General features: G+C 39.3%; 1 protein-coding gene across 3 annotated transcripts in view; it reads left to right on the plus strand.

The window, feature by feature from the left end:
- Positions 1-1,060: 1,060 nt before the first annotated feature.
- RB1CC1 (RB1 inducible coiled-coil 1) overlaps positions 1,061-15,794 on the plus strand; it is a 73,297-nt gene continuing 58,563 nt past the window's right edge. For 2 of the 3 annotated variants that reach the window (XM_017832112.1, XM_017832130.1), the window contains exons 1-2: positions 1,061-1,109; positions 14,066-14,184. The gene's annotated coding sequence lies outside the window, so the exon portion shown is untranslated. Of the gene's footprint in view, positions 1,110-4,739; positions 4,760-14,065; positions 14,185-15,794 lie in introns of those variants that run through there. The other variant, XM_017832121.1, reaches the window with a different exon arrangement.

A 15,794-nucleotide genomic window follows, 5' to 3' on the forward strand; every position in this document is an offset into this window, starting at 1 on the left:
TGTCAGTGAAGCGCACAGAAGTTATTTCAGTGTTGTTTTTCACAATAAAACTCAAAACACACCGGACAGATTTCTATTCTTTTCTAAACCTCTCTGTAGATTTCCTACATCTTTGATCTCCTGTGATCTCAGAGTAAAATGAAATAGAAGAAACCATGTGCTGTGGTAAGGCCGAGGGAATGACTTCCAAAAGCCAGAGGTATCCTGGGCTGCATCACAAGCAGTGTGGCCAGCAGGCCAAGGGAGGTGATTCTGCCCCTCTGCTCTGCTCTGCTGAGATCCCACTTGGAGTGCTGCACGCATGGGGACCCCAACACGGGAAGGACATTGACCTGTTGGAGTAAGTCCAGAGGTGGGCCACCAAGTTGATCAGAGGCACGAAACACCTCTCTTACAAGGAAAGGCTGAGAGAGTTGGGATTGTTCAGCCCGGAGAAGGCTTTGGGGGGACCTAATTGTGGCCTTCCAGTACGTGAAGGGAAGTTACAGGAAAGATAGGGCAAGACTATTTATAAGAGCATGTAGTGAGACGACAAGGGTGAATGGGTTTCAATTGAAAGACAGTAGGTTTAGATTAGATATTAGGAAGAAATTCTTTACTGTGAGGGTAGTGAGGCACTGAACAGGTTGCCCAGAGAAGCTGTGGGCGTCCTATCCTTGGAAGTATTCAAATGCCAGACTGGATGGAGCTCAGGTCTGGTGGAAAGTGTTCCTGCCCAAGAAGAAGGGCTGGAACTCCATGATCTCCCAGCTCCCTTCCAACCCCCGATCCCGCCCGGGCCCCGCAGCCGCCGCCGCTTCCGCCGCGCGGTGCCTCCCGCGCACCGCCCCCTCCCGGCAGCCCTCGCGCCGGAAGCGGCTGACGACAACAACAAACAGCGGCGGCGGCCGCGCCAGGCAGGGATCTTTTGCTCCCGCGCCTCCGGCCCGCCCGCTGGATCCGCCGAACCGCCTCTGCCACCCCACCGCCTCTCCCCGCCCGGCCGCGGCTACCGCCGAGGCGCTGCGTGCCCCCGCCGAGCCGCCTGGCCCGGCCGCGCGGCGCGGGGGGGACGCGCCGCCACCGCGGCCGCCGCAGGATGCGCGGCGCTGCCCGCGCCGGACCCGCCGGTGAGTGGGGAGCGCTGCCCCCGAGCTGCGGGCTCCCCCCGCCGCCCCGCTCGGCCCCTCCCCGCCGCGGGGGAGGCGGGGACTCCGGTACCGGGAGGGCGGCCTTGGCGAGGGGCGGCGGTCGCGGCTTTGGGCGCGGGGCTGTACCCGTGGGGTGGGCGACAAAGAGCCGGGAGGCGGCGGGGAGGGGGTGCAGAAGGACCGGGCTCCCACCGCTGCTGCCGGTGCCGCGGAATGACCCCTGCGCAGCGGGCGGGGGGAGCGGGCACGGGGGGCGGTGACTCCCAGCCGCAGCGCCGGGCAGGCCGGGGTGCTCCTGCCTGCCCAGGGCTCCGCTGCCAGGGCGAGGGATTCGCGGTGAAGTTACTACAAGGAATGACTCAGCCTGGCAGCGCCTCCGTGCTCGCCGGCGGCGGCGGTCGGGCGAGCGCCGGCAGAAGCGATGTGTGTTTACAAACGTTGTTCTTTCTTTCCCTCGGTTGTTTACTTGTTCCTGCTCCCGAGGAGGCATGTGTCGTGTGCTGGATTTTCCCATCGGTTTCTTCTTATTGTTTTCCAGTAGACTTTCAGGCTGTTGTCTTGACCAGTGCTGGCGTTTCTTTCTCACTGACCCCCAAAGTACTGGCTGCCAGTGATCCAGAAGTAGAAATGCTAATATAAGAGCTGGGAGAATTAAATGAGCTGATCTTTGTAATGCTCATGCTTCTTACTTAACGTCGGGTAGAGAGGAAATAAAAAGTCACGTCAGTTCCTGAGATACTCAGAACCAACCCAGAAATGTTAATTTAGACCTCATATGGCCCTAGCTTTCTTCTCTTGTGTCATTTGTTTTTTGTCTGAAGTAATTACATGGTATGTTCCGGTCATGAGCCATTTCTTGTGGTTTGTATTTTAAGCTTTCACCTTTATTTTTTTATGGGAAAGAATGAGAAGGTTAAGCTGTTTGTGTTTTTTTTTTCCTTCCACTCACATAAATGTGTGTCAGAATTAGTTTGTGCCATTGGGTTTATGGAGGAACTTACACTTCTGAAGGTGTGCGTTTGTAAAAGATGGTAATGTATGAGGTATGGTAAAAGATACCCTAGTAATTATAGAGAAATAATGAGGATGGAAAAACATGCTTCTTACAGTTGAAGTTTATATAGCTGAGAAGTACTATGAGGAATACTAGACACTATAAACAGAATCAGAATCATAGAATGGTTTGGGTTGGAAGGGACCTTGTAGATTATCCAGCTCTGACCGCCCTGCCATGGGCAGAGAGACACCTTGAGGGAGACCAGGTTGCTCAAAACCCCATCCAACCTGTCCCTGAACGCTTCTAGGGATGGGACATCCACAGCTTCTCTGGGTAACCTGTTCTAGTTGTCTCACCACCCTTGCAGTAAGGAATTTCTTCCTAATATCCAGTCTAAACCAATACTCTTTCAGTTTAAAGCCATTGCTCCTTGTCCTGTCCCATACATAGCCTTGTAAAAAGTCCATCTCTATGGAAATACTTCATAATAATAATGAAAATGTGCACTACTACACTGTATTTAAGTTGTGTTTCATATGTAGTACCTTAAGAAGCTTTTAAAAGATGAAGCACATAAAGAAAGGGCCTTACTATTATCTGGTGCTCTACTTTTGTGCCAAGAAACAGATATTAACAAGAAAGAAATTAGGTATTTAAACATCATTGAGTTTAAATGAAAGTGCAGGGGATATATTTTACGTATTGTAACTGCTCTCTGGAACTCAAAGTGGTTTTATTTTATTATGTTGGGAGTAGTAAAGAAAACAAATTGTTGAAGAACACGGGATAAGGAGCCTTAGCTGCACCAGTTATAGAGCTAGAAATACAAACAGGATCTTTTGGGATAATGGGTTACTGTAAGATAGACCTAACTGTGCTTTGGGAGTATACTATTGTTGTATGCTTTGTTCAAGTAGCTGTGTGTTTTGTAGATTGTAGGATAGCGATCTATCTTATGTTTTATTGTATTGTTCTAGACTTGTACTCAGCACAGATTTGGGTTAGTAATCTCTGGGATCATATTCAATGGGCTGTCTCTCCCCATGTCAGGTTACTATATTTATAATTAGAAGTGTATGCAGCAGACTTATGCTGTGACTGGAGAAGAGGGCAAGGGTTATTTTGAGGTCTTTTGTGGTGTCTGTTTAAAAAACGGTGTGTCCCTGCATGTTGGCTGAACACAGCTAAGGTTACATGCTCTTGCAGAAGTTAAGGTGAAAAACTGAATTTCTAAACTGTTAGTACATTTCTTAAAACTTCAGTTATTCTCATTAATTAGGGGGTTGAGGGTATGTTGGGGATAGGAGAGCAGCACATGTTGATTTGCTCTTCTTGACAAGAGAGTGGCAGTTACAGTAGTTTTTCTGTGTGTTGTCCTCTAGGTTATGTTGTCATTGGTATGTTCTTAAGTCTTTATTTGGTTTTAAACTGGCAGTTAGTTTCTGTGGAGGACTGGCTCAGAGTGATGTGAGGCTCTTGAGACTTACATTGCACAGGTTGGGTGCGTTCGCATGTTGGGGTAAAGTGAAACAAGTTGAAATGAAAAACTGTAGTGTGTGTACCCAGCTGTCACACGAGTTACTTCAGTCATTTGGATACTACCCAAGCAGTCACGTGTCTCCTGCATTTGACATGTTGCTCAAGAAAGTTGTGCTCCTGATTTTTGGTTCACAGCTCAATGACAATATATGAACAGTTTCTGAAGAGGAGGGGAGAAAAAAGTTAATACCTTACTACTTTCAAGGACCCTATTAACAGTTAGCATGCTGATGCAAAGTTGTTAATCAGTATTATTGAATAGCAAACACTTGATTACGAGATGCCAACTTACATAATAATGTATTATACTGCAGGACCCGATTGAATGCACTGATACCAAACAGGCAAAAAAGAAAAATATCACTAGTATGTAAATTACTAATCTAATTCCGAGAATTACAGAGTGTCTATTTTATAGCTGATTTGTCAAAGTAATGATTTTGGTGTACAAGTTGAAAGATCCTTACATGAATTCTTTGTTGCAAAAGCCTACAGCATAATTAATGGTGATAAAAAAATTGCTAGCAATTATTTTTGTGAGCTAATTAGCATTCTGTCATTGTGCAAAAGTCACTTGTCTATTTATGAGTTAATTCATATTGCAGATCCACTCTTTAATTTTGAATTCAGTTGAAGGAGAGAAGGCGGAAGACATCATAGATGTGTATCAGCTCTTTGTATCCCTATTTGTAAGCAAGGTTGGAAGTGGGTATACTTTGTCTTTTCTAATGGGATTCATGCATAACTAAATTCTTAATAATACGTAGATAGTATCTTAATATCAATTGTTGGACGTTGTTGATAGAAATATCAAAAAAGATTTATTGACACAATGTTTTCATTCAGCCTTTGAGATGAGGCTGGTCAGGAGAAACACCAGGGATGTCAGAGCAATTGTTGCTTGTCTTCTATCCATCTCCAGTTGTGTATTTTTTCTTTTGTTGTTCAGGTCTGCAGTCTGTGGTTTCAGCATGGTTCTGAGCTTAAGCTACCAGCAGCAGCTCAGTGTAGCTTTTTATGTCCATCCAAGATGTTGACAGTTTCGTTTGGAAACAGATTTTGCAGCTGGGCCTGCTGTCTTTATCGCATCAAGGTGAAACGATTACAATGTGCTATATATAAAGCTCTACTGGTGTGTGCATCTAGAAAATAAGCTGTTGTAGAATCTGGTAGCCTGCTTTCTATGTGAAAAGGCTTAAGTGCTGCATGAATTTCTTTTTGACCTGCGTTGATTACCTGCTTATTGAAAGTAAAATGTAAAATTGCTTTGTTGATTAGTCGGGTTCCAAATGTCCTGTGTCTGTCTTGCTGTGTAATGCCATAGGTTCAATAAGAAGAATGACGTGCAAGTATTTGAGAGCAGCTCTGCTTAAGTAATGTTTTAATGAGTCTCTGACTTCAGAACATGCTTTTATTTTTTCCTTAGGAAATAGCTCATGTTTTCTTACCTCCTAAGACTTACTTGTGCAACTGTATTTTTGCTTTTTCAGGAAAGTAGGAAAGTTGTGGTAGTGGTGAAATACTGAGTTCAGTATTTCAGTTGCATTGTCTTTTTATTTGGAGGTATTAGATGGAACTAGTAACTGTATGATACATCAATCTTCATTATTATTCTTGAAGATGTGTTTGACAGGCCAATATACTGTTTTTATTTCAAACAGATTGAAAACAATATGTATTTTAGAGTTAGAAAGCAGCACTGAAGAACTAATTAAAGGCAAAGTTTTACTTGTGTTATTCAAATTCAAAAAATCATACCACTCTTAGCAAAGCTAAAATATTAATTCTGTAAGAGTTGCACTTTGCTGAGATTCAATTTATAAATGTTTGAGGCAGCTGTTTCTAAATTCCGAAATTTTACTTTGATTTAGTGTTCAGGTTCTCTTTTGTAACTGACTTATCTGCCATTTTATTCTTTTTTTTTTTTTTTTTTTGGAGAACGTGTTCATGCTGCATTCTATAAAATATGCTCTTCTGTGTGTTGTAGATATAGCTGCAGCACTTTTTGCTCTATATTGTTTGAATGGTGTTTTTTTCCTGATATAGCAGGGACTCTTAATGTCAGTGGTTTATCTCAAACTTTATTTTGAGTTTGTTGATGCCAAGTAGCTCTGCTGGTATGTCAAAGGTGTGGAAATTTGACCCTTATTTATTGTAGTTGTGCTTAGGATAGACAGTTCTTGCTGACAAAATGGTACTTCTATTCATACAGTTTTTCTTCCATCCTCCAGAGTGTGTATTTTTATTAAATTCAAATGAAGCAGACATTCTTATGTAAGAGTATATTGTGTAACTGGACTAGAAGCTCTCTTCTAATACATTGTGCTTATGCTATATTGCAAATATTCTACTAGTAAACTCAGCATGAGTTTATATGTCTATTTAAAAATATTCTTTACAAGTACTCATGTTGTCTGCTGATTGAAAGAGACTTGATTCTCAGTGAGTGGTTTAAAAATATGACTGAAAATTCTCAATTCTATCTGAATGAAGGGTGGGGGGAGGGGTAATGTGTAAACTTTCGTGTATGTTTTATGTGAAAGGCTTGGTGGTAAAATACCTATAAATTTCAAAAAGCAAATATAATATAACAACAATTTCACATGCACACTATGGCTGCATACAGCACAACCAGGGTTCAGTAAAGAGGAGTACAGTTTTACTACCTCAACTGCTGTGAGTTGTGTTTTTTGTTGATTTTCTTGTTTGGTTTTTTTTTTTTTTTTTTAGTGAGGTTGTGTAGTTCTTAAGTTGGTAATATTCCATGAAGGGATTTATTAGTGCTGTTTGTTAGCTGTTTTAAACTAGCAAAGACTTATATCCCAGAAAGATAAAGAAGGGCTGATGAAAATTGGGAAACACTTTCTTGAGATAAGAGACAATTCAATATTCTTCAAACACATCCTGCAGCTTTTTTCATTTCTGAACACATTGCTGTTATCTTCTTTCAAATTGATGCCAGTAGAGATCTGAAGGTGATTTGTAATTATGTGGCATCCAACAAGAATCTAGACTTGATTTCTGAATATGTATTCCTAGGGAGGCTGGGGGTTATATTGGCTCTGCATCTCACTGATAGTCCTGTACTTACCTGTTTCAGATACCACTGAAATAAAAAAGAATGTTGATGAACGGCAGGAAGTTCATAGGTGACATGTGAATTATAAGTAACTTAAAAAAATTGAGAAATTTCATCTTTAGAGCATGAAATTCAAATGCTAAATTTATAAACATCCATACGGATAAGAAAAATTTGAAACCAGTTTGGAAGTTGCAAATTATTCAAACATTTTTCCAAGATGGTGGTGCATTTCCTTATTACTGGAAAACTTTCATGTTATTTGAAAACATGATTGCATATGAATAGAAATTAATTCAGGGAGAACTTGAGACTGTTATGTGGGCGGTCAGACTAAACCACAATGACTTTTACTTGTCTTACATTTCATTATTTTCAATCTTTTACTTTCTTTTCTATCTGTAGTGCTTTCATTTCTGTGAAATAAATGCCATTTAATTAGTCTTAATTTCTGTGATTTCATCTTTTAAAGTGGGTCTGGCCAAGATTTTTGTCTTTTCTACATAAAAGAGAAAAAAGCATTGTAATGGTACATCTAGAGAGGGGAGGACAGGATGAGTGGCCTCTTAGACTGTATTTTGAGAAACTCTGTCCTGCATTGCATCTCTAATAATTGCCCATTTTTAAGTTATCTTAGCCTGCTCTTTAAGAGGATGCTGGCTTTTTTTTTTTTTTTTAATAGGTTTCCATTTATAAGCAATCTACTAGTAACTGAGGATGACATGGGCAGTTAGGAGTGCGATGCCTTCTGAAAATTCTTACTTGTCTTCATGAATGATGGTTCTCATGTTTGGTATCCTCTGTATTCATTGGCCTCTTTCCAGCCTTAGTTGAAGTTTATCAGTTTGTGGAGCTGTGTTGTGAACCAGATCAGGGAATCAGTTTGAGCTGTTGGTATCATGGGGAAGTAAGCTGTTTCTAACTTGTTACAGCAGAGTAATCCAGTTTATTCCAGAGAAGTGTAGACAGTTGCACCACTGAAAGTTGATGCAGGGAAAGGAGCAGGAGAACTGGCTGAGGAAGGGGATTCCTAAATCTGGTGCTCTTTTCTATAACCAGTGTTCATGGTCTTGGTTAACCAGAGAGAGCATGTTAGTGGAAGAAGCACTGGTGCTGACTTGTCTGAGTTCGGTGCAAGAAAGAAAGGAATTTTTGTTGTCTGTTTCTTGCAGAATTGTTTCCAAATACTGTAAGTTTTTTACATGCTAATTATTTTAAAGAGTATATGTCTACAGGGAGAACCTTCCCAGCAGTATGAAGTCAGTCAGTAACTTGAATAAACCCACCTGAAGCTCCACTTACCCAAGAGCGCCATTCTTTGCAAAGCGAATGTATTAATCTCTGTAATTCAAGGGAGGCTTGTACGCTACAAATGCCTTTGAAATGGCAAAGTTATACATTAAAAAAAGAAAAATCTGACAAAACCTTCAGTTAACTTTGCAAAAACCAAGGTACAGACAGCTGTGGAAAGACTTGTTTCCATCAATTAAAAACCAAAAAAAAAAAAGGAAAGAAAGAAAAAGGATACTACAGGCCGTGGGCTGTTTCCTAGCAATAAGATTGTCAGGAATCCTTGGTTTGTTTTCCGACTTGTACCTGCTAACTGAGGCACAGAAGTTTCACTTTCTATCGTGTCAGAGATGTGGGGTTTTGAAAAATGTGGTAAAATTGTGTTCAACTGTTGAAGGAGAAAAACTTTTGTCTGATCTATTATATGGATTGTGCTTTGGCAGCTCCTCAAATCAATGAAACCCGCAGTGTAAATAGATGCTAACCATCAGATCTCAAGTTTTATAATTATGTACATATGGAATCATGACACAGTGTCTAATAATGTGCTTGTTACCTCATGAATGTGTTTCAGGCTCTTGCTTTCCTAGAATTCACAATGTAAGTTTTGTCTGAACTTGTAAGAAGCTGCATTGTTTTGGGCCACGCCAGTTTCAAAGCTACACTTAAACACGCACCATGTTTTTTTGCCTGCCCAGATGCGGTTGTTTTTGATCTCCTGCTGTTTCAGTGTTGATGTTGTTGAGGATCTATGAAGACATTGTGGCACCTACGTTGCTGAGGGAGGAGCTTCCATGTAATTCAGAGTTGCAGGAACAACTCTGAATATGATAGTGATATGGAACTCAAGTATTAAGTTAGTATTATATAAAATGATTCATCTTAAAGGAAGGGGAGGGGGAAAGAAGCCTCTTATACTATGAAATACTGAGTTTACTGACTTTTGAAATTCCACTTTAGTGAGTTGGAAATTAGGCGCTTAGGGATGTTTCCTGGTTGCTCTGCAGAATTGCAGCTTATTTCTTGTGTTGAGTGGAAAAGACTTGCTTTACTGACCAGCAGCTGAGTTTGAGAGCTGCTAACAACAAAGTGACTGTCGGAGTTGCTGTAATTAAGTAACCGCCTCTGTGCCTGATGCACATCTCAACACAGTATAAATAGAGCTCCAGATGGCACCTTACAGATGTCAGGGATTGACAGTCTTCCTTTAAGACTACAGTGTGGCTTGAACATGAAGTTTATAGGCTTTGATATAAAGTGGTAATGGGAGATAGGATCTCCACCTGCAATAACATATATCTCTGTGATTAGATGAGGTCTTCTAGTTAAATTTATTTTGGAGGAGTGGGGGATGAAATTATTCTCTGCAGTTGGGTCACGAGGAGCTCTACTACATCACATAGCTTAGGATTTTTTTTTTTAGTTTTTCTTTCAAGTTTTTAAAGTGCCTTTTAAAGCATATTTCCTTTCAACAGTTGGTTATCCAGAAAAAGGTATGCATTTGCATTGTAGTTTAGAAACATAACCATTTCTGTTGCATAAAGCATTACTAAAGAATGTGTGCCCTCACAATGAGGTCATTCTTTCTATTCTTCTGGTGGTGGTAGCAGTAATCTTCTGCAAAATTAAGATATTTCTGGTTAGATGCATTGGTTGCAGTTTAAAGAAAGCTCCTTGAAGTCTGCTTTTAGAGAGGATCTTACAAATAACAGGAAGAAAAGTCTTAGTGTCATTAAATTCAGCTTCAATTTCTATTTTCATTTTCCTTTCATGCTAGAATTTATGTGCTATAAAATACTTTGCTTGTGTAGTCTGCAAGTTGGAGCAAGAGGGCATTTTTTGAGAAGGGCACCTGAAAAAAACAAAGGAAGTGGAGGTAGAAGACAGGTTTATAGAAGAAAACATAATGAATTGTAAGGAACATTCTGCACTGGTCTATCATACAGTTGCCTGAGTTGAAGTGAAACAGGAAATCCTGCTCTGAAAGGAAGAAGGTGAAGTCACAGGAGTTGCAGCATCTCAAAGGGAAACCTTAAGATTTGTTATATGGAAATAAAGCAGTTTCATAGCATGTTACTGTGCTCCAAAAGTTGACTCTCCATCTCCAGAGGTAATAAAGGTATATTCCCCTTTAGGGGAGGTGTTATCCAACAAGATATTTAGTGAGTGAGGAATAGCACTTGAGTCTTTTTAAGCATGTGACAGACTTGTCAGCCTTTGCCTCAGATGAATTGCCCTTTTGACAGGCAGAAATTCTGTGGTGATGTCTCGTGAGACTCCTGACCCTTGTAATTGAGGGTAACACTTATGATTCATATTGGAGACACTCTGTTACCTGTAGTGTAGCCTCAGCTGGTCTGCAGTAAAAGAGAAGCTTCTTTATTAGCGGTGTACAGATAACAATCATACAGAGTTATGTGAATGTCTAATAGCAATGTGGAATTGGAGGCACTGAGCGAACAGTGAGAGTCTTGCCTTGATCAGGTAGTTCTATCTGCTATCAGATTAGAGCCCCTTTCAACCTGGAGATATACATAAGGGGGAAAGAGTTTGGACCTCTTGGTTCTATCTGACCTGGAAGATGAAGCATTTATAAGTATGACACTTAATGTACAAATGTGTAGCCATACTTCTCTGGGAACAAAGAGCAAGGTACCTTATATGGCGGGTGTGTTGTTGTTGTAGATGGAATTTTAAACCACTGGGTTTAAAGGAAAGCCACAACTTTGGCATTGTTCGGTTTAAATTCTTTGGAGTTAAGCAAATGAAGATACTGATATTTTTTTCTTTAAGTTCAGTTTGCAATCCAGTTTATAAGGGAAGTATGGGAAATGAGATGTCAAAAACGTATCTTAACTTGAGAAAGATAATATGGAGGAAACATAGTGACTTTAAAGTGAAGTTGATTAATGTCTCTTTAAACCCAAACAACATAAATGTTGATTTCTATCTTTGTCCTGCCCTGACTGCCATGTTTCAGTGTCTGAGTTTGTAAAGCTGAAAACAATTGTCCCATGAAACAATGGAGCGGTCAGCATTAGGTAATGGAACAGAGATTCTGCACTTAAGGGCAGAAATGGTTGGTTAATGTAGCCATAGGATTATTTGTGGAGTATTTTGAAACCTATGATGCCTGTACTGTAATGACAAAAAGGAAGGGTCTGTAAACAGACCTTCATTTCCTTTTACAGATATAACAATGAGCGTATTCTGAACTAAATAAAATACATCTCCATACTTGTAAACAACATATGTTGAAAGTATTGATTGACACAGACTTCAAAAGTAGTCAGTTGTTGAAGAGTTTATATCGTATAGGAAAAGATTGCAGTAATTGCATTGCAATGCAAATACAACATAGAGCAGTGAAATAAATGTCACAACTGACATAATGTATTCATTGCTGGTTTTGGTGTTTTGTTAGCTAATATAACAAAGTATACGTATTCTGAATTAATTACAGAAGCTGTTTTTACTTTGGGCTATTCTTACTTACATGTCATCTCATTCTTTTTCTTATATTTATATCTACCATATTTTGTCTGCCCTGGCAGCTGTTACAGAAATTTCAAATGTTCAGCTGTTTTTTTTTTCATGATGTTACTGATAATTTGTGGCAGTTCCTCATACAAACTTCCATCCCATAACTTGAAGGATCTAGTTTATAGGTTAGCATGGATCTAATGCTGCAAATCACACAGTTTAAAAAAATAATCTGGTTGGATTAGTCATTTGTGGTTTTGTCTGATTATGTAGTTAGCAGCTCTGTCTTCAGTAGCTGTCAAATTTTGTAATTGTTCGACCTCTATTAAAACGAATTAAAATAATTTGAGCACTATAACACAAAAACTTGAAACTTGTAACACTATGTAGCAGTTTAATGCTAAAAAAATTTTTAAAAAGCCTAAAATTCTCCTAATGGCCTGTTGTGGTAATACAAGAAGAATAATAATAAAATGCTTATGGATATATTCTGTTGAAGCTTGATGGTGTTACTTTCACTCCAAGCTTATTTTAAGAACTTATGTTACTGCCAAAGAATAATGTTCTGGAATATTGGGAACAAACTTAAAGGCTAATTTGTGATATGTAGCTGACCTTGCTTGCTTGTCTGCAGTAACCTGACCTTTGAAGGAAAAGAAACTTAGGCAACTGTGATGAGTTTCATACATTCCTCCCCTCATAACTAATCTGGGACTCTGTTCAGAGTCAGACATATGTTGTCCAGACATGCAAGACTAGGGAGAGCTCTCAAAATTCATTTTCTTCCAGTGTTGCAAAAACAGGCATCTGGAGAGAGGCACTTGACATAGCTCCTGCTGAGGGAAGGGAAGACTGCAGCCTGTCTTTGTTGGACATCAGTGAGTCTGTAGGAGAGGCTGCTGTTAGAGGCGTGTATTCTCTGAAACCTTTCTTTACACAATTCCTTTCTTCCTGAAAGCATTCACTGAAATTTGTGACAACCTTGGGAGTGGGTGACTTGTGTGTATTTCTGTGAATTCTACTTTTTTTTTCTTTTTTTTTTTTTTAAGGATTAATCTAATACAAATTTGTCCTGCCTGTGTTAGTGTAGTTCTTTTGCCCCCAGGATTGTTGGCTAAAATGTTGAGTGGAAGAAATACCACTTGTTTTTTGTCTCCTTAATGGTTGCAAAGGAATTACAAGACTAGAGATTCCTGTGTTGTGATCCTACTTTGCGGCATAGGTGTTTCAGTAGTTTCATGTTACTGTGCATTGTTTTGATCTAAAGCAAATATTCATAAATTCATTTTGCTCAAGTACAACTACCGATTGATGATAGCTAAACTGGAGGAAGACACTTCAATTACCGTTTTTCTAGTGGTAGTACTTAAACACATTGCTTATTTCCCTTTTATTGTACCTTTCCTTCTGACAAAATGATGTGTGCATTTTTCATAGGAGTAAAGAGGGAGTGGACAGGAGGGAGGAAGATAATGTCTCTGTTCTGTGCCCATAAAATAATTTTTTTCCTTTATCATAAGGTTTGAAATTTGGGACAAAGTGTTTGATTTAACGTTAGTAGCATGAGTTGTATAAAATGGTTTACACCTTCTAATGGTTTTCAGGCTTCAGCAAGCCTATTTTTAGTAATGGATTATCACCCTTTATAGTGCCTGATCATCTTCTCAGAAAGCTTGCTGGGGCATTAACATGATAGAAATAGTGTTTGTTTGCAGTTTGGAGTTTGATTGTGCACTTGCTTTACTGCCCTGAGCCCAACTGCTCATCAACACATTCCTTGCCAAGGGCTCCTTCTCCTTTGGCACTGCTACTTAACTGAAAACAGTTAAAATGAACTAGGGTAGCCTAAAAAGATCACTTTTGGTAATCTGGCTCATTTTGGTTGTTGCAGTTTCCACTGTAGTTTAAAAAGCAGTTCTGGGAGAGGAAGCCCCTGGCAAAGACGCCAATGACAAGCAGCTGGGAATGGTTAACATCTTCACTTTATTTAAAAGAGAAAGTAGAATAAATCAATCTAACACGTTTTGAAAGTAGGCAGGTGGCTTAGCATAATAGGTTACCTTGTTTCAGGTGAGGAAGGTGACACTGATTCCTGAAGGAGTCTGTTGGAGGTAGCTGTTCATTCAACATCAGTAGCTTGTATACCTTTTGATGCTGGATTTTCTTAGATAAATTGCATGTGTTATGACTTTTGCTGTTGCTCTCGGCATCACTGTATCAGCATTCTGCACTAGTTCTGAACAATAATTTCAGTTAATGGAAATGCAAGCAGTTCCTTTTTAATGAGCTAAAATTCTCTCCTTGTAAATACTCAAAAGTATCATTAACAGTTACTTTCAACAAAACTCATGGGCAAAAGTGTTCAGGTGTGTAACAGTTCTGGGCAGATTTGTAACTGGATAGCGTTATTAATTAAAAAACAACTACCATATAATTATTCTTCTGGCATTGACATGCACTGATTTCTGGGTTAGATGCAATTATGACCATAAAATCCTGGCATTTTAATAAGACCTGTAATTGCATTTTCATATCTTTTCTTTACAGATCTTCTCTGGCTTTGAACAGCCATGCTACTCTGTTGCCAAAAATCAAGTAAAGCGAATGTGTGCAGTTACTCTCCTCTTGAATTTGAAGAAGGTGGTAACTTTGTATAGTGCCTGAAGGTAATTCTTTCTTTGCTTGAAGTTTAAAAAGTTGGAGACTGCTGATGCATGGCAGATGCTGTCATAAATATTCTTGATCTGGATAATGTTTCTTCTTTCTGTGTTAGTTAGGCTTAGCATTGTGGTATGGAGGGGTAAATGATTAAAATTTCACTTTGTGTATGAGATGAACACATTCTCTCATATTTCACTTCAGCCTGGAAAGTAATGTCTGTGTGAAAGCTGGGTACTATACATGCCTTTTACTATGCTTTGATTGAAAAGAGCTTTTTTTTTTTTTCTGTGTGCCCCATGCTGCTTGCTTGAAGCATTGTGTTATTTAATGTTTGTTTCTAATTCTACCTGGATCACAGTCACAAATACATTCTTTGTGAAAAGAAGGTTATGCGCAGGAGACCAATCAATTCTGAAACTTAGTCCAAAGAATTTAGTAATAAATAAATAATCATTAGCTTGTTCTTGGTGTTTTTACCAATAACAGTTTTTACCTATCTAATAATTTGGTTTATAGAATATATTCATGTCCCAATACAAAATGGAACTGTTGCCACTTAGTAGAGTTCAAGCGTAAGGACAACAAAACTCTGTTCAGATCAAATTATTTAGCTGGGGCTTTTTTACCACAGGTGTTTCTGAAATCTTGATGTGAAAACGCATGTTTTAACTAGTTTATGTACTATAATTAATGCTTGAGAAATATGTGGAAGGCCACTCTCTTGTAAAAAAAGCTCTTTTGACTTTCTGAAATAATTATTCTGGTAAAACCTCTCCCCTGTCCTCATTTAAAGGCATATTAGTTTTATCTGTAGTCTGTCAGTTTTTCTGGGTGTAGGCAAAGAGATAAAGGCAAATTTAGATTAAGTTGAGAGTTAAACAGTTAGCTGTGTAGATCTTGTATATGTGTTCAGGGAAAGAGGGGCCACTTATAGTACCTGTGTAGCAATTTGATCGAAAAAGTCTTTTTTATAATGATATAAGAATATTACTTAGTGGCTAAAACTTTTACAGCTCAGCTTTTTGTAACTCCTTCCACATAACAAAAAAAAAATTCAGGTTGTTAGTGACTGCAGTGTTATTCTGCAGCAACTTTGTTAGTGTGGCAGAAATTACTCATAAACTTCCTAGCTCCTGTGGAGGAGAAGAGAAAAAAGGCTCAGAAGTAAGGAGTATTTCAGTGATAAAATCTCAAATCTCAATGTTTTACGAAGCAGGTCAAGGTTTTTCATCTGTCACATACACTGGAAAAACCTGTGCATATAGTTGCTCCTCCAGGTGCCTGTGGGGCACGAGACTGAAAATGCATCCTGTGTGTTGGGCTGCACATCCTTTCTTACATACTCTATATTTGCCATTGGTGACAAAGAAGGTAGCTACAGATTTAGCTAATACTGGTAACAGAGGAAAATAATTTTTAAAACTATTACTTATTGTGGAGGAGTACAAAAAGGAAATCTACCTTTTTTTTTTTTTTTTTGCCAGTGCTTCAGTATGTCTGAATGAAGAAAGTATGGATAGGGATATTAGTGAGGAGACAGACTTTGTAGCTGTAAGTTGAGGAAAATAGATAGCATAGGTCATGCTGCTGTTTGTAAAATCTAGAAAGGATGTCT

Source organism: Lepidothrix coronata, unplaced genomic scaffold (genome assembly GCF_001604755.1).
Source record: "Lepidothrix coronata isolate B3197 unplaced genomic scaffold, Lepidothrix_coronata-1.0 Scaffold6, whole genome shotgun sequence".
In the NCBI taxonomy this organism is placed as follows: domain Eukaryota; kingdom Metazoa; phylum Chordata; class Aves; order Passeriformes; family Pipridae; genus Lepidothrix; species Lepidothrix coronata.